Source organism: Amblyraja radiata, chromosome 2 (assembly GCF_010909765.2).
Source record: "Amblyraja radiata isolate CabotCenter1 chromosome 2, sAmbRad1.1.pri, whole genome shotgun sequence".
Taxonomy (NCBI): Eukaryota; Metazoa; Chordata; class Chondrichthyes; order Rajiformes; family Rajidae; genus Amblyraja; species Amblyraja radiata.
The window spans coordinates 24,249,610-24,270,895 of record NC_045957.1 but is presented as its reverse complement, the minus strand read 5'-3'; the positions used below and the strand labels follow the sequence as shown (position 1 = coordinate 24,270,895).

Here is a 21,286-nt window from a genome sequence, read left to right as displayed (position 1 = left end):
ATTAACTAGTTTGTGAATGACACCTCGGGTCAAGTGCTGGCCAATCAAAGCAGGCTGCCAATAGTGCAAACAGTGCCGAAGGTAACCTGACCACTATCCTATATGAGATGAGAAGAACTTTTTTCACACAGAGAGTGGTGAATCTCTGGAACTCCCTGCCACAGAGGGTAGTCGAGGCCAGTTCATTGGCTATATTTAAGAGGGAGTTAGATGTGGCCCTTGTGGCTAAGGGGATCAGAGGGTATGGAGAGAAGGCAGGTACGGGATACTGAGTTGGATGATCAGCCATGATCATATTGAATAGCGGTGCAGGCTCGAAGGGCCGAATGGCCTACTCCTGCACCTAATTTCTATGTCTATGTTTCTATATGCATAGGAAGGAACTGCAGATGCTGGTCTATACCGAAGATAGACGGACACAAGCTGCTGGAGCAACTTAGTGTCAGGCAGCAACTCTGGAGAAAAGGAACAGGTGATGTTTTGGGTTTCCATAAGTTCACAGGGTTTGATGTGATTGAGCCCAGGTTATTAAGAGACCCAATAGAGGAGATTGCTGGGGTCTTCACAAAGATCTTTCTACTGAAGAGTAGCCAATGCTGCTTCTTCATTTAAGAATGGTGGAAGCAGATGCAACAGTGCCGTTTAAGCGACTTTTAGATAGACACATGAATATGGAGTGCAAGGATCATGTGCATGCAAAAAGGAGTAGCTTAATTTGGCATCTTGCTCGGTACAGGCCAATGGGCCTGCTCCTGTGCTTCCTCTTTTATACCCTAAAGAAAATTGGGATAATTGGAATAAGGAAATTATAGGTCAGTGAGTTTAACATCAGTGGTAGGAAAGCTATTGGAGAGAATTCTTGTGGAATAAATATACAAGGTGCTCCGTGTCCATATTGGCCTTTAAGTTGATGATGTGGGCAACGCAAGATCAGATTTCTCACTTTGTCATTTAAAATGCCCAAAGGGAATGCAAGAGACAAATATTCAAAATGTAAATTGTAAAGACTGAAGAAGAAAAGACACAGAGTGCTGGAGTAGCTCAGCAGGTCAGGCAGAATCTCCTCAGAACATGGATTGATGAAGTTTTGGGTCGTAACTGAAGGGTCCCCACCCAAAACGTCACCTATCCATGTTCTCCAGGGATGCTGCCTCATCCGCTGAGTTACTCCAACACCTTGTGTCTTATTTTTTGTATTGCAGCATCTGCAGTTCCGACTCTAAGATTGGGGAAGAATAACTTGACAGTGGGGAACACTGAAAGTGGAGCATTACAAATGCAGTGAAGATTCCCTCCAGCTGCATGAAAAGGAAACAAATTTGTACTTGCACAGCACATTATCACATGGCGCAAAATATACGAGAACTGATCATTTCCTTTCATCAGAGAGTGCAGAAACATGCCCTGCCTCCCTCTGTATCCCAATCAACCATCAATTTACAGAAATCTTATTTTATTCTTCCCACAATCCTATAAACTCCAAGATTCGATTCCTCGCCACCACACACTGGACAATTTACGATGACCAATTAACCTTCCAACCCATAAGCCTTTGGCACATGGGAGGAAATTGGAGCATGTGGAAGAACCCACTGGGCGAACGTATAAATTCCACACAGACAGCACCCAACGCCAGGATTGACCCAGGATTGACTCTTCTTCAGTCCCGACCTGAAACGTCACCCATCCACGTTCTCCAGGGATGCTGCCTGACCCGCTGGGTTACTCCGGCACTCTGCGTCTCTTTTTGTAAACCAGCTTCTGCAGTTGCTTGTCTCCCCATATCACTACTGTCTGTGCCTTTTGCCAATCACTGTAACAAGGCACAACTAGTTGAGTTAATTAAATAGCAATAGATAAGAGTCGATAAATGATTGGATAGACTTTTCCCTCGGTGCTATTAGTTGAGGCAAGGATGTTGGAAAGGGGTGATGAAAAAACTCAAGTACTTTCAAATAGAGACCACAAGATACTTAATACCGACATGAACAGACAGACAGTCCGCTTGGTTCTTAGTTTAAATCTCAGTTCAAAGATCAACCATACTCAATGTCTCGTGTTAATGTCGGAGAAGCTGGAACCAGTTGCTTTCCAATTCATAACCACGAATTAGGATCTTGCAGCAGAGTGATGTTACTGAGCCAGTAATCCAGAAGCCTGAACTATTGCTCTGAAGAGACAAGGTCAAGTGGCAGCTGGAGAATTTAAATTGTTTGTCAGCTCATTAGTTTGCTCGTTCATTCATTCATTAAATTTAGAATTATAAAAAGGCTCTCAGCAATGGTGACCATGAAACCTTGAAAAGCACCAATTTCAATTATGTCCTTGAGGGAAGGGACTGTGATTTGTGTGTGGCTTCACACCCCAAAGGTTCAATGTTACTTTATTGTCACGTGTATCTAGGTACAGTGAAATGTTCTGTTTGCATACAACCCAGTAAAATCATACAGCAGACCTCACCTAGGCAGTACACATGAGTGGTCATGTTTCTAGCGTCGACAAAGTTACAAAAGTTCACCGAATCTATAATATGGTCAACTCTCAAGTACTTTCTGAAATATAGAAAAATAATAGACCATGGGCCATGTCGCTCCGTTGTTCAGTATGATGTTGCCTGATCTTTTATCTTAATGCTTCAATACCATATTTCCATTCTTTCCCCATATCCTTTGAAGCCTTCTCCCTCAAATGTATTCAGCAACAGGATGGCACAGTGCCTCAATAGACAATAGATGCAGGAGTAGGCCATTTGGCCCTTCGAGCCAGCACCACCATTCAATGTAATCATGGCTGATCAACCCCAATCAGTATCCCGTTCCTGCCTTCCCCCCCATATCCCATGACTCCGCTATCTTTAAGAGCCCTATCTAGCTCTCTCTTGAAAGTATCCAGAGAACCGGCCTGAGGCAGAGAATTCCACAGACTCACAACTCTCAGCTGGCAGAGTGAAGAAAGGTCCTGACCCAAAACAACACCTATTCAAGTTCGTCAGTAATGCTGCCTGACCGGCTGAGTGACTCCAGCATTTGGGTGTCTTCCTGAGTTAATATGGGTTAAAAATGCATAAGATTAGTAGCAGAAGACAGACAACATCATTTATGGGTAGTCCAAACATGGTCAAATGACTTAAATGACATATTATCAAATAACAGCAACATCAAGAGGTTGCACTAATATTTGGCTATCCTCCTTATCACCTTAAAATTTCTTGCTATTACTGACAGATCTGTGATCACTGCTGTCTCACACTAATGTCCTCTGCAGATACAAGTCTCACACAGCATCAGATGCACTGATTATAGAAAACAACCCAGTACCCATCGTTACACTTTCAGCTTATGCCACAGATTTGAAGATGCCAATCTTCAATGGCATCAGAAAGACAAAATACTTTTCCAGTCAGGTCATTTCCAAAAGTCGAGAGGGTTTAATTATCATATGTACAACAAAAGAACAATGAAATTCTTTCTTACAGCAGCATAACAAGCCTGTGAATACAATACTCATCGATCAAGAGTGTTTCATTGTCAAATATACAGAAACAGAACAATGAAACTCTTACAGAAAGATAACGTAATAAACAAAAAAAATCAAGAAATTAATAACTCCAATACACGTGCAAAAATACTGTTGTACTTACAGCATACAAAATCTCTGAGGTTTCAAAAAGATGGCAAAGAGGGTGCTCACTACTTTGCAGGGTGAAGTAGTACATGCACTGATGGTTTTTAGAATGATTACTGGAAGGAAAGGATCACACGGATAGACAACTAGGTTCAAATCAAGTGCTCTATTTCAAAATTCAATGTTATCTTTAAAGATTTGCATTCACATACCCTCGCAAACTAGGCTTCAATCCAAGAGGCACAGAGCATTCAAAAGAAAACATGCACAATGTTCCCCTCCTCAGAATTCTCGGGTTAGTTTATTGTCCCATATGCCAAGGTGCAATGAAATGCCTTGTTCAGGTGAAGGTCAGAATAAACAGTGTTCGGGGTAATAATAGATGCAAAGGAGACACAAAGTGCGAGAGTTACTCAGCGGGTCTGGCGGCATCTATGGAGAACATGGATAGATGATGTTTCGGGTTGGGACACTTCTTCAGTCTACGCAAGCATCACCTAGTAAGTATCTCTGGAGAACATGGATAGGTTGCGTTTCGTGTTGGGATCCTTCTTCAGAAGGGTTCTTCAGTCTGAAAAAGGGTCCAGATCCAAAGTGTCACACATCCATGTTCAGCAAAGATGCTGCCTGACCCGCTGAGTTACTCCAGCACTTTGTGTCTTTTTTTGGAAATCAGCATCTGCAGTTCCTTGTATCTCATAATAGATACAACAGTAAATACTATTACGAATACAAAAGTGCAGAATGGTGCAAAGATTTAGACTTTAGAGATGCAGCCTGGAAACAGGCCCTTTGGCCCACCGAGTCCATGCCAACCAGCAATCACCCTGTACACTAGCGCTATCCCACACACAAGAGACAATTTACAGAAGGCAATTAACCTGCACACCAGCAATTCTTTGGAGTGTGGGAGGAAAGTGGAGCACCCAGAGAAAATCCACACAGCCCCAGGGAGAATGTACAAACGCAGCACAGACAGCAGCTGTAGTCAGGATCGAACCAGTGTCTCTGGCGCGGTAAGGCAGCAAACTCTACCACTGCGCCACCTTAATTGCAGTGCATTCTGTAGTATAAAAATAACCTGTGCTCGTGATACAGGTTGAAAAGTGCGTGGGCGGAAGGAGAGAGCACTCAAACGACACCTTTTCTAGGTCAGTCAGCAAATGAAGACAAAAACAGTAACAACTCTTTTTTTTTAAACCTAAGGCGACTGTTGTGGTTTGCAAAGCAAAGGTCATCTCCAACCACAGACTGCATTCTGTTAAAACCAGTATATTTTCAATCTACAATAGTGCATATTAATATGGGTGTGGGTTCAGCTGGGTTTACGCCTAAGCTCAATGTTCAACTCATGACACTGGTCCCAAAACTATTTTGCAAGATTGTAAACCAAGTTTCATTCCCACACAACAAATCACCAGTGAAGCAATCTAATTCAATTTGCAAAATGAATTTCATTGTGCACATTCTTTGCTCAAATATTTCTTACATTATGTCCCCATCTCCCTCCAGATTCAAAACAGAACTTAAAATTTGTGGGGTTTTCCAGTTTTGGGAAAGTTTATGAGCATACAAAAGAACAATACAGGAACAGGCCCTTCGGCCCAAAATGTCCGTGCCGGACACAATGCCGAGTTAAACGAAACTCCTTTTCCTGCACATGATGTGTATCCCTCCATTCCAGGCATATCAATTTGCCTTTGTAAAAGCTTCTTAAATGTCACCCAGGTGTATAGAACTGAATGAAACTGAATCTAAACCGTTACAAGCTATAGTTCAGTGAAATTAAAGGCCGATAGCATGCTTAAAAATAATTTTAATTCAGAGCTGATGCAAGCTACTGACAACCTTTGTCCTTTACTATGCTGGTAATTACAGCCAAAAACACAATACCTCTACAGACTTGGTTAGCTCGCAATTTCGGACAAAGTTTCACTCCGAAGCCAGCACAAACTCACTCGCATCATGAGGAGCAGATTAGAGAGGATGCAAAAATAGCGCTGTGATTATTTGACCCGGATGTAACTAAAATAATTCAGCGCTACTTACGATTCTAAATTTGGACCAAGTTGGCACAAAGCGTTCTTTGTTGAATATGTGCATGTATAAAATTGCAAGACATTCACATGAGAAATTTCAAACATCAATAACCTGCTAATGAATAGCACATTCTGCATAGTGTCGGTACAGGACCATATGCAAATTACATAAATACCTGAATGGACAGTGACAACAGTCAATAACACAAGCCAAATCCTTCATATTAAATTTCATAGGTCAAAATACATCACCTTGAAATCAAGTACCATTACCCTGCAATTAATTGCGCTTTCCTAATATCATTTTCATTCCACCGTGGTTCCATGCTAAATTACAAGCAGGATGAAGTAGGCAGCATCTAATAGAATGCTCCTTGAACTCAAACCATTATAACCAAGATATTTAAATTCCTCTCGAATCGACTGCGGATTATTTGGCAATGAATTGGTGAGAGTGGTGTTGCAAATTCTCCTCTGACAGCTGCTACGCTAATTAACCGTGCAAATCGAATAAAGAAGCACCGTCCACAAATTAAAAGCCCTGCAAACAATCTGATATTAAACCTCAATTACTCTGTACCACATGATTCAGCTAACTGCCAATTAATCTGGGGCCAATATTAAGGTGGGAGGTTTAATCGGAACCAGAGGGGTTACTTTTCCACACAATGTGGCGGTGGGTACATGGAACTTTGTGTCTTTTTTTCCCCCAGTGTATCGGGCATCTTCTTCACTTATGACACCCCGAGGTTCAATTAAATATTTGAGGCGCTGTCATTATTTTGTTTCTAGGAAGCACTAATCAAAGTACACTCAACAATCTCCCGCGAACAGAAAAATAACAACCTTATATGCATGTGTAGGAAGGAACTGCAGCTGCTGGTTTACACCAAAGATAAACACAAAATGCTGGAGTAACTCAGATCAGCCGAGGAATGCATCTTGGCCGGGACACCTGGAGAAATTCTCAGCCCAAAAAGCAGTGGAATGATACCTCACACAACCACCCAAGGAGAGGCATGGCCTCAGTCTTTCACCTCACCTGAACACAGTAGTATGGTTGCCCGATATAACACTGCAGAGCTGACCCAAATTATAGGAACATATCTTTCTGAATGAAACCTGAACCCACTATCTCTAACTGAGGTAAACATTTCTGTCAAAGACCATTGTGCTCAACTTTGGTCTCCCTGTTATAGGAAAGATGTTGTTAAGCTGGAAAGGATGCAGACAGATTTATGAGGATGTTGCCAGGACTTCAGGGCCTGGGCTATAGGGAGAGGTTGAGCAGGCTAGGACTTTATTCTTTGGAGTACAAGAAGATGAGGAATATAGAGAGAGGTGTATAAGATCATGAGAGGAATAGATAAATTAAATGCACTGTCTTTTAGCCAGAGTAGGGAAATCAAGAGCCAGAAGAAATAGGTTTAAGGTGAGGGGTAAAGATTAAATAGGAACCTGAAGGGCAACATTTTTGTATTACACAAAGGGTGGTGGGCTACAGAGGAGGTAGTTGAGGCAGATACTGTCACAATGTTTAAAACAACATTTGGACTGGTACATGCATTGGATAGGTTCAGAGTGATATGGGCGAACCGCAAGGAGGAGGGGTTAGCGTAGATGGGGCACGTTGGTGGGCATGGGCAAGTTGGGCCAAAGGGCCTGTTTTCACGCTATATGACTGTACAATCTTGGACTAATGGCGTTTGACTGTTACTTTATCTGAAAATGAAATCCTAAATTATGGATCATATTGTCTTGGAAAAGTGCCCAAGTATAATATACATCATGACTTTCCCTTTCATCCTTTCTACCTTAGGTTACCCATCAATTACAATATATTTAATTTGACAGTCAGAAAACCTTCTACCCCTGGTGTGGAAATGTCAAAAACTAGAGGGCATTTAAGGCAAGAGGCAAAGGTTAAAGGAGACTAGACTGAGTGGGACCCGTTGGGTCCCTGTCCCCCAACGCAACCCATTCCCCAATGCAATATTCCACCACTCACCCGTCCCCCCAATGCAATATTGCACCACTCACGCATAGCCCCCAACTGCGCAGACACGGCTCATTTCCCCTCATCCCCAGCACTCCCTCCCCCTCTTTTCCCCCCTCCTGCTCCCCTCCCCAATCCCTCCCTCTCATTTCCCCTACCCTCAGTCACTCCCTCCCTCCATCCATAAAAAGCAGCATTTGCAGTTCCTTCCTCCCCATGTCATTCATTGTTAGCTGTGGTTTAGATCCCGTTGACTTGACGATTGGACCAGTGTTTTGCTTAGCCCGTCCCAACCCGCCTGCGTGCCTGCTGCTGCTGCCGCCGCCGCCGCCGGCAGGCCACGAGGGGGGGTTCGTCACGGTGGGCTGGTGCAAAAGACCTCCTCCGGAAAGGCCTTGAAGCCGAGTTACCGCAAAGATGGCGACGGAGAAGACGGATCCGGGGGGACGGGTAGATGGGACCGCCATTGTCGCAGAAGGCGGGAGGGAGAGAGGGCGGGGGGAGGAGGGGAAGGGGAGGGAGGAGAGGAGGGGGGGGGGGAGAGGAGGTGGTGGGGGAAGATGAGGGAGAGGGATGAGGGCGAGGGAGAGGGAGAGGGAGAGGGAGAGGAGAGGGGAGAGGGAGAGGGAGAGGAGAGGGAGAGGGAGAGGGAGAGGGAGAGGGAGAGGGAGAGGGAGAGGAGGGGAGAGGGAGAGGCGAGAGGGCAGAGGGAGAGGGGCGGCAAATTGTTTTTTTTAAACACGGAGAGCAGTGGGTGCCTGGAATGTGTTGCCAAGGTTGGAGGTGATGGAGGATATGATAGTGATTTTTAAGATGCTTTTGGATATGCACTTGGAAGTGCAGAGAAGAGAGGGATATGGATCATGTGCAGGCAGATGAGATTAGTTTATCTTGGCATCATGATCAGCACAGACATTGTGGGCCGAAGAACCTGTTCCTGTGATTTACTGTTCTATGTTTTATTTTTTATACATTTCAAACTTCATCTGGTGCATTTTTAAGATTAATCTAGTTTAAATGCTTCATTTTTCCATTAGTGCAATGTTTGTATTAAATTATCAGCCAGAGAACTAGACTATTGGCTCTGCACACAAGTTAAAGTCCCAAGATCATCCTAATGTGCTGCTACTTTCTGAGAAGGCTTAGAAAGTTCAGCATGTCCCTAACAACTCTCACCAATTTCTACAGATGTGCCAAGGAAAGCATTTTATTGGAATGCATTACAGCATGGTTTTGGAACAGCTTCATCCAAGACTGCGAGAAATTGCAGAGAATTGTGGAAGCAGCCCAAACCATCACACAAATCAACTTCCCTTCCATTGAATCCATCTACACCTCACGTTGCCTCGGCAAGGCCACCAGCATAATCAAGGACGAGCTGTACCCCAGTCACTCCCTCTTCCCTCCTCTCCAATCAGGCAAGAGGTATAGAAGTGTGACACACATCCAGATTTAGGGACCGTTTCTTACCAGCTGTTATCAGGCAACTGAACCATACATACTACCATCAACCAGAGAGAAGTTCTCAGCTATTATCTACCTCATTGGAGACCCTCAGACTATCTTTGGTCTGACGTTACCTTGCACTAAACATTATTCCCTTTATCCTGTACGTTGTGGACAGTTCAATTGTATTCATGTATTGTCTTTCTGCTGATTAGTAAGCATGCCACAAAAGCTTTTCACTACAACTCGGAACGCGTGACAATAAACTAAACCCAAATCCGACTGTTGCAGTGTCAAATTCAATTCATGGAATGACATAAATCTGGAATTTGAACAAAAAAGCTAGTCTTATTAAAGCGGACCACAAAACTACTGTAAGGGCCTACATGGGCCACTAACTGCTGCAGAGAAAGAAATATGACCTTTACCAGTCTGGCCCTTATTTAACTGCAGATCCATCAATGTGGTTAACTCTGAAATGCCTTTAGAGTTCAGGCAAGTTAGAGGTGTGGAACAATTCCTGCGATGTCCAATTAACCATATTGCCACTTCCCAGGAAACCTGCATATTCTGTTCATTTGTCAATTGTGCTACATAATATGTTTCCATAAATCCAACTGGATAGAACGCAATTGGTTAATTAGGAACACTATTTGTAATTATGCAGGCCGACTCAGTTAAGAGCTTGTCCCACTTTCACAATCTAATTCACGACCTCTGCCGAGTATGCCCTTGACTCATATTTGCAGCATGGTCGTCACGAGGTCGTAGGTCGGTCGTAGCAGGCCATGTTGTTAGTCGTAGGTACTCGTGGCATCAAGTAGGTCAGGGCGTTTTTTCAAGCCTGATGAAAAATGTCCACGAATAGTCGTGAATTAGGTCGTGAAAGTGGGACAGGCCCTTTATAACGCAATTTTGATTGAGAACAAGAATACGTTACTGTGGAAATTGACAAGCAAAAAAAATAACTTTCCTGGGGGGGTGGGAAGAAGTCTCGGGGGGGGGAAAAAAATTGTTTCCATGTAACCTCCCGGCAGTAATCATTGTCTCCGAAGAACACGGCCTGTCATTGCAGTTGGCTTTTTGGAATTCACAAACAATCACTTCTATTGACACTTATGTCTTGATACTCTTTTAAACAAAGTAGCATACAGCCTTTAAACAAAAATAACATTGTAACAATTAAAAAGACCTTAGGTTTTCCTGTTGGGAGAAAAGATACTTTGTTATTGCTTACTCGAAACGTTCTAGCCCCTAGCCCTCTAATCCTCATTGATACAATTGTTTTTAAGTTTTCTACATCGGGATGTTTCTCAGGAACACAACTATTGTATTGTGGCACAACTAACTACCTGTACTTAAATCCATGTCTCAATACTCTGAATTTATATTTCCATACCATCAAATCAAATCATACGTACAAAATGCACAGAAACAGGCCTTTCACATAAAAAGAGAGAGAATTAATTCAACAACCATTTCACTTTCTCTGCTGAAATGTTACTCCCATTCACTACACCAGCACAGATGCCAAAGGACAAGGTTGTCATATTTCCATTAGCAAAATGCACCCTAAGTTCATTAGTAACCGACCAGCATAAAACCTCGCAAATTTTATTTGTATTTTTCTTGCTAACTTATTTTTTTTAAACTATGGGCTCTTCAAAGAGAACCACTGATCTCACTGAAGGGGATTTTAAAAAGTGGCACAGCTGGTAGAGCTGCTGCCTCACAGTGTGTTCTGTCCTGACCTTGGGTGCTATCTGTGTGGAGTTTGCACAGTTTCCTCCCAGGCCCCAAACACCTGCGGGTTTGTAGGTTAATCGGCCTCTGTAAATTGGCCCTAATGTGTTGGGATTGGATGAGAAAGTGGGACAACATAAATAAATGATGGGTCTTTGTCCCAAACATTATGGAGGGCACTGTACCTTCTCCCTTTCCCCAAATCCACAAACACAACTGCCCTGGCAGACCTATTTTTTCTGCCTGCTTCTGACCCACTGAATTAATTTCCACTTATCTCAACTCCATCCTATCTCCCCTTGACCAATTTCTCCTGATCTATGTCAAAAATACCTTACATGCCCTTCGTCTCTTTAATGCCTTCAGCTTTATGAGCCCCCACTCCTTCATCTTTACTATGGACGTTCAGTCACTATACACCTCCATCCCCCACCAGGAAGGCCTTAAAACCCTCTGTTTCTTCCTCGGCCGCAGAGCCATCCAATTTCCCTCCACTGACACTCTACTCGGCCTAGTGGAGCTGGTCCTCACCCTCAACAACTTCTCCTTTGACTCCAGCCAGGTAGCCCCGGCTTTTTTTTTTCTCCCTCTCTCCCTCTCTCCGACCCTACAAACAGCTGACCTGTTTCCTTTTTTTTTGCATATTTTTTTATTCATTGTTCTTTATCTCTTCACATTATCGTCTATATCTCTCGATTCCCTTATCCCTACCCAGTTTGAAGAAGGGCCTCAACCAGAAACGTCACCTTCTCTCCAGATGCTGCCTGTCCCGCTGAGTTACTCCAGCTTTTTGTGTCTATCTTTGGAATAACATAGAATTAGTGTGAACAGGTGATGGATGGTCGGCATGGACTCCGTGGGCCATTGAGACAGTTTCCTTGCTGTATCTCTGAACTAAACTTAAAAAAAGACAAAGTACTGGATTAACTCAGCGGGTCATCTACCAATGTTCTCCAGAGATGCTGCCTGACCTGCTGAGTTACTCCAGCACTCTTTCATTTAGTATATCCCAGTATCTGCAGTTTCTTGCTTCTAAACTAAGTTTGGGATCGTTACTACTACTTCCAACTTCATAAATAAGCTTAAGATGATAAAGAGAAATGTCTTCAGCTTTTTCAATGTTCTTTTCTGGGTGTGTTTGTTGGCACCTTGTTATACAAGAATGAAGCAGGAGGTTGACAAATAGCATTAGGGCAGTCCGTTCAGAGGTTGTATTGTTTAACAGGTGTCATTAATCAGCTCTTTGAACAGGAAGACCGGATTTCAACAGCATTACTGCTGGCTTCCAGTCCGTTGCCACCACAGCTCAACCAATTCACTGCGATGCTGAAGGAGGAGGTCAAAGCACATTTCAATACCAGGAGCTTTCCACAGGCTCCACAGCCACAGTTCCCCAGGTAGACACTATTAAAGCCTTCAGCAATCAGTCGACTAATCTCTTCTGAGGCAGCTGCTCAAATGGCAGCAACGGTGGCAGCCTGCAGCTTGCTTGGAGGGATTCTAGGCTTTGACTTGGAAAGTGGGGGAAAGAGAGAGGAGGGTGGGGCGAGGGGAGGATGGGACGGGGAGGAGGATGGGGCATGGGGAGGAGGGTGGGGCGAGGAGAGGAGGGTGGGGCGAGGAGAGGGGAGGAGGGTGGGGAGAGGGGAGGAGGGTGGGGAGAGGAGAGGGGAAGAGGGTGGGGCGAGGAGAGAGGAGGAGGGTGGGGAGAGGAGAGGGGAAGAGAGTGGGGCGAGGAGAGAGGAGGAGGGTGGGGTGAGGAGAGAGGAGGGTGGGGCAAGGAGAGTAGAGGAGGAGGTGCGGGAGGGATGGAGAGGGGAAGGATGAGGGAGAGGAGAGAAGGGCATGGTGGGAGAAGAGACGAGGGTAGTGGGGATAGGGATAGAACTGGGAGAAAAGGGAAGACCACTGACTAATTTAATTACAGCTCACCCACATCTACAAGGCAAGATTGGAGTCATCTTCACTGCAACACAGCACCTTGGTGAGTTAGATCACCACAGACTTTCACAATAGCGGTAGGCAGAGTAGAATAGGAAAGGATATTACGCAGTTTAAGAGAGTTCGCTCACTTAATCTGCACTTAATTTGCCACAAATGTTTGTGTTCTCAGACATTCTGCCAATCCCACTGTACAAAATGATGTGAAACATTTCACCAGAAGTCCATGTGTATGAAAGATCCTTAAAGGTTAATTCCTACTTCGCTATAAACATTTTCTTAGCAAAGACCAATCATATTTTCAGAAGTGAATTGCGTGAACGTTATAGAACAAAATCAATTTATGAGCAAGCTGTTTCACAGCACCATTATTAGCTATGAATTAACCCACTTGTGATCTGTCCACTGCACTTTCTTGTTCCATGGGTTGCAATTGCTGAGGGGACGTTTCAGTGGTCAACATGAGGAAAATAAAATAATCTCCAAAATAAACTGCAGGAGAAAGAAAATAGTCTCAGATGCAGCCCTGCCATAAAACTGTCGCCTGTGAATCACGGGTTGTGATTTAGAGTCCAGCTACATAGATGCAAAAACATTTTCTCTACTGACACTCCAGCGTAACAAGAGCAGCAAGTTCTCCTGGTCAATTAACAGAATTAAGTAGGCTGCAGAATGGTCCCAACCCAAAACATTGCCTCCCTTTCAATTAGTGTCACCCATTTCTCCCTTTCTTCCCCTCTTCCTTCTCCCCCCCCCCCCTCCCCCTCCTGACTGCACATATTATGCCTCCTCTCTGTATCTTACTCTCTTTATCTCTTCATCTCCGGCCCTTTTTCTACAGTGGCGCAGTAGTAGATTTATGCCTTGCAGCACCAGAGATCTGGGTTCGATCCTGACTACAGGTGCTGTCAGTATGGAGTTTGTAGGTTAATTGGCTTTGACAATTGTAAAATTGTCACTAGTGTGTAGGATGGTGCTGGTGTATGGGGTGGTCGCAGGTCGACGCAGACTCGGTGGGCGGAACGATCTGCTTCCGAGCTGTACCTCTGAACTAAACCAAATGGCAATGTTCACTGTTGATGGCACATTATTCAATTCCATTCATAGTTCCTCGATGCAAGTTCTAGATCCTGGAGAACATTGACCATAACTGCAGTGCTTCAAGCTCAGTCGTCAACTGCTGGCCCAACGTCCATATCTTAAAAATTAATTCAAATCTCTCTCTCTCTTCTCAACAGTAATGCATCCTTCCTGAACGACCCAAACCGAGTCATGTTCTCATACACAATTCACCAGACCTAGCACCTGTCTAATGCTACTATATCTATTGTTAAGCAGCAACCAAAACTTTGCGCAGCGCAGAGGCATTGGCTTCAAGAACTCCTTGATTTTACTTACATCCTCACAGCTGAGAGATGCAAGTATCCCAGGCGCTATCTTATCCGCTTATCTACTGTTCACCTCCCTTCACAGATCTTTGGACCTGCAGTCTTAATATTCTTTGCTTCTTAATATCCTATAAATTATTTTCTACTCCTCTATTTGTTTCCCCAACCCCCACCCCTCTGTCACAAAAAGCATAACCTCACTGAGTTCCACTTGTCATTTTTGTGCCAATCCCAGCAGTCTATTGAAACTTTCCTGCAGTCTCTCTCACTATTTTGAGATGTCAACTAACCTCAGTAATATCCAATGTGACAAACACACACACACACACAGTTTCAAAGCTGCTCTTATGTCCAGCATTTTGTTTGCCATTATGCAACTTCAGTTTACTTGTTGACATTTAGAGCTCGTCTTTCAGCGATAGTTTACCAAGTTGCTGTGGCGAACTGGACAGCACTCAATAGCTGTCTCTGTATTAGCTTAGTCAGCAAAAATAATCTTAGTTCCTTTCAGGAGAAAGAGACAAATGAAAAAAGTGTTTATTGCTATCACAGAATAGCAATAGCATTTACAACAAAATAAATAAGAAAAGGCTTATGAGTAACTTTGAAAACTCATTTCTCTCTTAAGGCAGAAGTATATGTAACAGTTGGAGACCATCTAATTTTCCTTTAAATAAACGTGCAGCAGGCAAACACTGTATGAAGAAAAATCTGGAGCTACGCCATAAGGAGTGGCCCGGGTTATTTGCAAATAATGAAAGCATGTGGCGAGATGAGAATTTTCAGGCAGACAGACACTCAAGAAGGAAGTAATAACCAAGAATGTAAACAGGAAAAAATGTGTTCTTCTTGCTCTGCAGCTTTCTGTCACAGCTCAGATGGGTCTTTGCTCTGCACAAGACCATGAAACAGCTCTCAGCATGTCAAAACGAACAGCGGCATTACAGAAAACAACAGCTACAAACTGAATGTGACCACAAGTTCCGGTTTTTAAATTGATGGGTTGGTGGTGGAGAGAGTTAGCAACCTCAAAATTAACATCTTGATGAGTTGGCCTGGACCCAGCACATAGATGCAATCATGAACAAGCTAGCCCCTCTACTTTCTTAGAAGTTTAGAGATATTCGATTTGTCTCCAAATATTCAAACTTCTAGAGATACACTATAGGAAGTATCCTGACTGCGTGCATTGGTATAGCAATTCCAATGCACAGGATCTCAAGAGGCTGCAGAGAGTGGTGGACTCAGCCCGCATCATGGGCACAGCCCTCCCCACCCTCGAACGCATACACGAGGCACTGCCTCAAGAAAGCGGCATCCATCATCAAGGATCCCCATCGGGTAGCAGGTACAGACGCTTGAAGTCCTGCAACATTCAGTTCAGGAACAGCTACATTCCTACAACCATCAGGTTCCTGAACCGACCTCCACAACCCCAATCCTTCCTCAGCAAAGGAACACCGTGGAACACATCTTGCACAAGTAAGGATTTTTTTTTCTCTTCTAATTATGTTTTTGCAGTCTTTTAGAATTTTGTACAATTTCTCTGTATAATTTATTTTTGTAATTTGTAGGACACAGTTCCAACCCCATTCTTCAAATTCACCAACGACATATATACACACTAAAACATGTTTGTTTGTGTGCGGGTGTCCCCCCGAAATACCGTCAAAACGGTACATGATAACGCTAAAATAGCCACCTTACTCACCATTGTCCTGTGATTTAAATGAAATGTTTCGTTCAGATTGATGGTGTATTTAACAAGTTATTGACATTTTAAATTTTACAAAAAACTTTCTGCTTGCCCTGCCCATCAACCGCATTCGACGTCACAACGGGATCCCAATGGGTCTGCCCCCTGCGCAGTTGTCCCGCCGACATCTTGCAATCAACTTCCACATCGCAATGGTTTCTTTTCAGGTGTACTTGCCTGGCCACACAACGGAGACCCAACGGCTCCACTGGTAAGTTTCATCCTACTTTACAAGTGCCTCCACAGGTCCTCTATTCACTTTATTAACTTTAACTTAATTTCAGCAGGCAGTGGGCCCAACGGGTCCGTACTTGGTATATATAACCATAATAAACAATAATATGTATGTATGCATGTGAGTGTGAGTGTGAGTGTGAGTGTGAGTGTGTGTGTGTGTGTGTGTGTGTGTGTGTGTGTGTGTGTGTGTGTGTGTGTGTGTGTGTGTGTGTAATGGATATATATATTGTTGTTTATTATGGTGTTTACAAGCATATGACAATGAAATACTTTTGACTCTTGTCAGAGTCTATGTTTCTGTGATGCTGCTGCAAGCAAGATTTTTCATTACAACTGTGCATCGCCACACTTATGCATTTGATAATGAACTTAAACCTGCGGGTCACCCGTTTCTTTGGAATCACAGCCAGCCAAAGTGCTCGAATGAACGGGGAATCATTCATGGCATTGACCGATGACCATTCAGCCCGTCTCAGTCTTTGTTACGTTACAGGCCTTGGACGCCAGTCTGTTGTCAGCTAGATCAATGACAATATGGGGACGGAGTACAGTAAAGAGATTGGGAATCTTATCTCAAGTGTCAGAATAACAACCTTGCCCTTAATGTGTCATCATGACAAAAATGGCTGGTTGTTGACCTGACGAAGTGGTAGTGGCCACAACCTCTGGAAGGCTGGAAGTATCATCAAGGATGCTTGATACCCTTTGTCTTTTCTCTCTTCTACCTTCTGGGAGAAGATACAGTAGCTTGAAAGCTCGGATGTTCTGGCTTAACAACGGCTGCTCCCCACTGCTATCAGACTTCTGAACCAACAATAGACAAAGTGCTGGAGTAACTCAGCGGGTCAGGCAGCATCTCTGGAGAAAAAGGATGGGTGCCATTTTGGGTCGGGTCTCTTCTTCGGATTCAAAACATCACCCATCCTTTTTCTCCAAGGCTGCTGCCTGACCCACTGAGTTACTCCAGCACTTAGTGTCTATCTGCAGTTTCTTGTTTCTACAAGCTGAACCAATCACATCTTTCGCACCTCCTTCCTAGAGGTGCTGCAGTGGACTCTTACTCTTAACTCATTGAAACCTACTGAACAATGAAAGACCTAGACAGAGTAGACGTGGAGACGATGTTTCCACTAGTGGGAGAGTCTAGGACCATAGGGCAGAGACACAGAATAAAAGGACATACCTTTAGAATGGAGATGAGGAAGAATTTCTTTAGCCAGAGTGTGATCTGATGAATCTGTGGAATTCATTGCAATAGACAGAGGTGGCCAAGTCATTGGGTGTTTTTAAAGCAATTAATTGGTTCTTAATTAGTAAGGGAGTCAGAAATTATAAGGAGAAGGCAGGAGAATGGGGTTGAGAGAGAAAAGTAGATCACCCATGATCGAATGGCGAAACAGATTGAATGGGCCAAATGGCCTAATTCTGCTCCCATGTCATATGAATTCTACCTCAGTATTGCACTTTAATCTTATTTTGCATTACCTCAGATTGAGCTACAATCTTTGCACCATTTCACAGCTCAGCATTCCATGTATACCTATCATTACCATATACAATAAGCCCGTGTTTTAAAGGACCTCTTTATAACAGATTTCAGTTATAGTGGGCAGACCTGCCGATGCCACCACCAGCTTGTGCTGCCTCCCCAGCCACCTACAGCTTGTCTCCTGTCACCCTCCCTCTCCCCCCCCCCCCCCATGAGCAAGGTGCACCAGTGAGCCCTTTGTCACCCACCGCACCTTCCGCTTGACATGGCTGTTGTTGCGACTAATGTTTTAGTCCCTGAGGACAGCACCTTCTTTGGGCCACCGCCAACGACTAGACACGCTCGGACACCGTGGGGCTCCCTCCCCTCATCACTGGCCACTTCTTTTTGTTGGCCTGCACTTGGTCCACTCCCTGCTCCTCCACCACCACCTTCTCCCGTCGCTCTGTCCACTCGGCCTCCTCACCCCTCCACCACCACCTCCACTTGCTTCTCCCCCACAGTCGATGATATACCCCACCTTGCAGGATGCTTTTCTTCCCCCTTCCCCCAAGGACTTTATTCAATAATTGCATATTACAGTGCACCAGAAGATACAAAAGCGTCAAATAGTCACATTGCATCATGCAATCATTATAATACAATAATGGCATCTTTATCAACAATGCACACAACCCCCCGCGGCGACCAGCGTTGACGGAAGGCCTCTAGAGTCCCCGTGGACACCGCGTGTTCCCTCTCCAGGGGCACGCGAGCACGGACAGAGGCCTGGAAGGGGGGCAGGCAGCCGACTCTGGTGTGACCATCCCACCCTCCCGATCGGCCCTCCCCATTCCCTGCCTCGTGTCCATGTACCAGAATCGTGGGACTAAAATGCAACCAAAACTTGAGGAGCAACCCCTTCAGATATTCGTACAGGGGTTGCAACCTCTCGCACTCCATATACACGTGGAACAATCTCTTCCTCGCCGCAGAAGTTACAGGCGGCTGACGAGTCCGGGAACAGACTTAAATATCTTGTTACACAACACAGCTCTGTGTAACACTCTCCACCCCAGGTCCCTGATGTAAAGGGGGAGGCCTCCCTTATAGAGAGACCTCCACTGGGGACGGCTCCCGCCGTCAGGTGGTAACACGGACCGCCAGGGTGAAAGACGAGGGTGAGAAAGTGTAGAGTGTGCAAGAGCAACCTGTACAGTAAAAGTCTCTCATCTTGTTTCGGGCCGACTCCCGGGAAAGATTCCAGGGCCTGGGCCCAATGAGCAATTCCGACGCAGCGGGGGTAAGCTCGGTCAGAATCGTTCCGAGCACATGCCTCTCCTCAACACCTCCCCTCCTCCTGAGGAGCAGCACGCTGGCTGAAGACAAGCAGATTCCTAACTCTTAAGACATCATGGTAGAAGCTGGGCAGGTCCTGTGTGGCGGGTCGACTGATACCCGCCACCATGAAGGATCCTTTTGTGTTTTGCTCCAGATTCCAGAATCTGCAGTCTCTTGTGGGTCCATGCTTACTGCTATGTAGAAATCACTATTCTCAGTAAATATAATAAAATTTCAGTGTTGAACAATTAATTTTTGCATTCAAATCCCACTTTCTCTGCAGCTGTAACACTATATTTTGCACTCATAATATACCTGTCACTACCTGTCACACTCATAAATGGTTTGATGGTACTCATGTTCTCAGCCCCCTCCTATACTATCTTCATTCTCAGACCCCTTCGGAACTCCTTACATACCCATGATTGTGTAGCCAAATACCAATCCAACTCAATTTACAAATTCACAGATGACACCACCATAGAGAGCCGGATATCAAATAAAGACGAGACGGAGTACAGATATGAGATTGAGAATCTCACAACCTGGTGCCAAGGCAACAAACTCTCCCTCAATGTCAGCAAGACAAAAGGAGATTGTGATTGAATTCGGGAAGCAAAGCAGTACACACATACCCCTGGTATACATTGCCAGCGCCAAAGTAGAAATTGTGAAAAGCTTCAAGTTCTTGGGAACAAATATCCCCAGAAATGTTGTCCTTGACCTGCCACATCAAAACAATGGGCAAGAAAGCACACCAACTCCTCTACTTCCTTAGAAGGCTTCAGAAGTTCAGCAGGTCGCCAACAACTCTTACGAACCTCTACAGATGCGCCATAAAAAACATTTTGTTGGGATGCATCACAGCATGGTTTGGGAACAGCTCCATCCAAGACTGCAAGAAATTGCAGGGTAAATTTCTATAGAAATAACTCCAGATTCAGGGACAGCATGTTCCCAGTTGTTATCAAGCAACTGAACCTTTCTATCACCAGCTAGAGTGCGGTCCTGACTCCCATTTACACCATTGGAGACCTTCAAAATATCTTTAATCAGATTTTATTTTGTACTAAACATTATAGCGTTTATGCTGTTTCTGTACACTGTGGATGGCTTGATTGTAATCATGTATAGTCTTTTCACTGACAGGATAACACGCAACAAAAAGCTTTTCACTGTACCTTTGTACACGTGACAATAATAAACTAAACTAGACATGTACAATATCTGCGGATAGCATACAAAAAATGTTTTTAACTGTATCTCGGTACATGCGGCAATAATAAACCAATAACTTCCCAGAACGGTGACCATTAATTAACTTTAGATGCAAAAAATAAAAAGGCAGGGGAAAGCTTGAAATCTTTTCCAAATCAAATTACAGCAACTCTTGCCTCAAGCATCTCTGTCCATGTCGCACCTCCACTGTTTTAAGACTCATGCTTTTAAAAGCATAAATTACACATAAGGAGTTACATCACTTTCTTAGAATTACATAACCAATTGGGGTGGGAGATTGCAACCTTCACGTGGTCCACCCTGTTTCAAAGAATGCAATCTACCTGGCGTGCACAAACAGAAGATCAAACAGAACAAGTTGTCTTACAACTTCAAGCTGTGCACGCCATACGCAAGAAGACATAACTAATTCTCATGTAGATTTTAATCAACCAATACTAATCCATCTCTTTCCACATTAAATAAAACAATATGTCCAGATCCGAAATGTCACCCATCATTTTTCTTCAGATAAGCTGCCTAACCCGCTGAGTTCCTCCAGCACTTTGCGTTTATCTTCAGTAAAAAAAACAGCATCTGCAGTTCCTTTCTACACATTATACAATACTTCAGAGTTGATTTAGAAATAAGCAACTCCAGATGCAGGTTTACAAATGACACAAAGTGCTGGAGTAACTCAGCTGGCCAGGAAGCATCACTGGAGAATATGGATAGATGATGTTTTGGGTCAGGACCCTAACCTGAAAGGTCCTGACATGAAAAGTCAGCATCCATGTCCTCCACAGATGCTGCCTGACCCGCTGTGTTACTCCAGCACTTTGTGTTTCTAGTTTGCATATACAGTCACAAATTCTGCAATGCATGAGAAGCAGCTAAACAAAGTCTAAAATAACTATCTATATTACTGTTAAATTCCTCTTTAAACATCATTAGAATTTGTGTCAAATTAAAATCTGCCAAAAACAATTTTAAAGCTCACTGCATGGCCAATTTCTACAAAAATTGCTTGCAGTCTTGGGTTGGGAGGAACTAAGGGATTTCCAGGATAAGTATTGTATAAAACTGTCA

At 44.0% G+C, this 21,286-nt stretch overlaps 1 protein-coding gene across 1 annotated transcript in view; it reads right to left on the bottom strand.

Annotated features, from left to right (window-relative positions):
• zbtb47 (zinc finger and BTB domain containing 47) overlaps positions 1-21,286 on the bottom strand; it is a 179,529-nt gene that overhangs the window by 140,030 nt on the left and 18,213 nt on the right.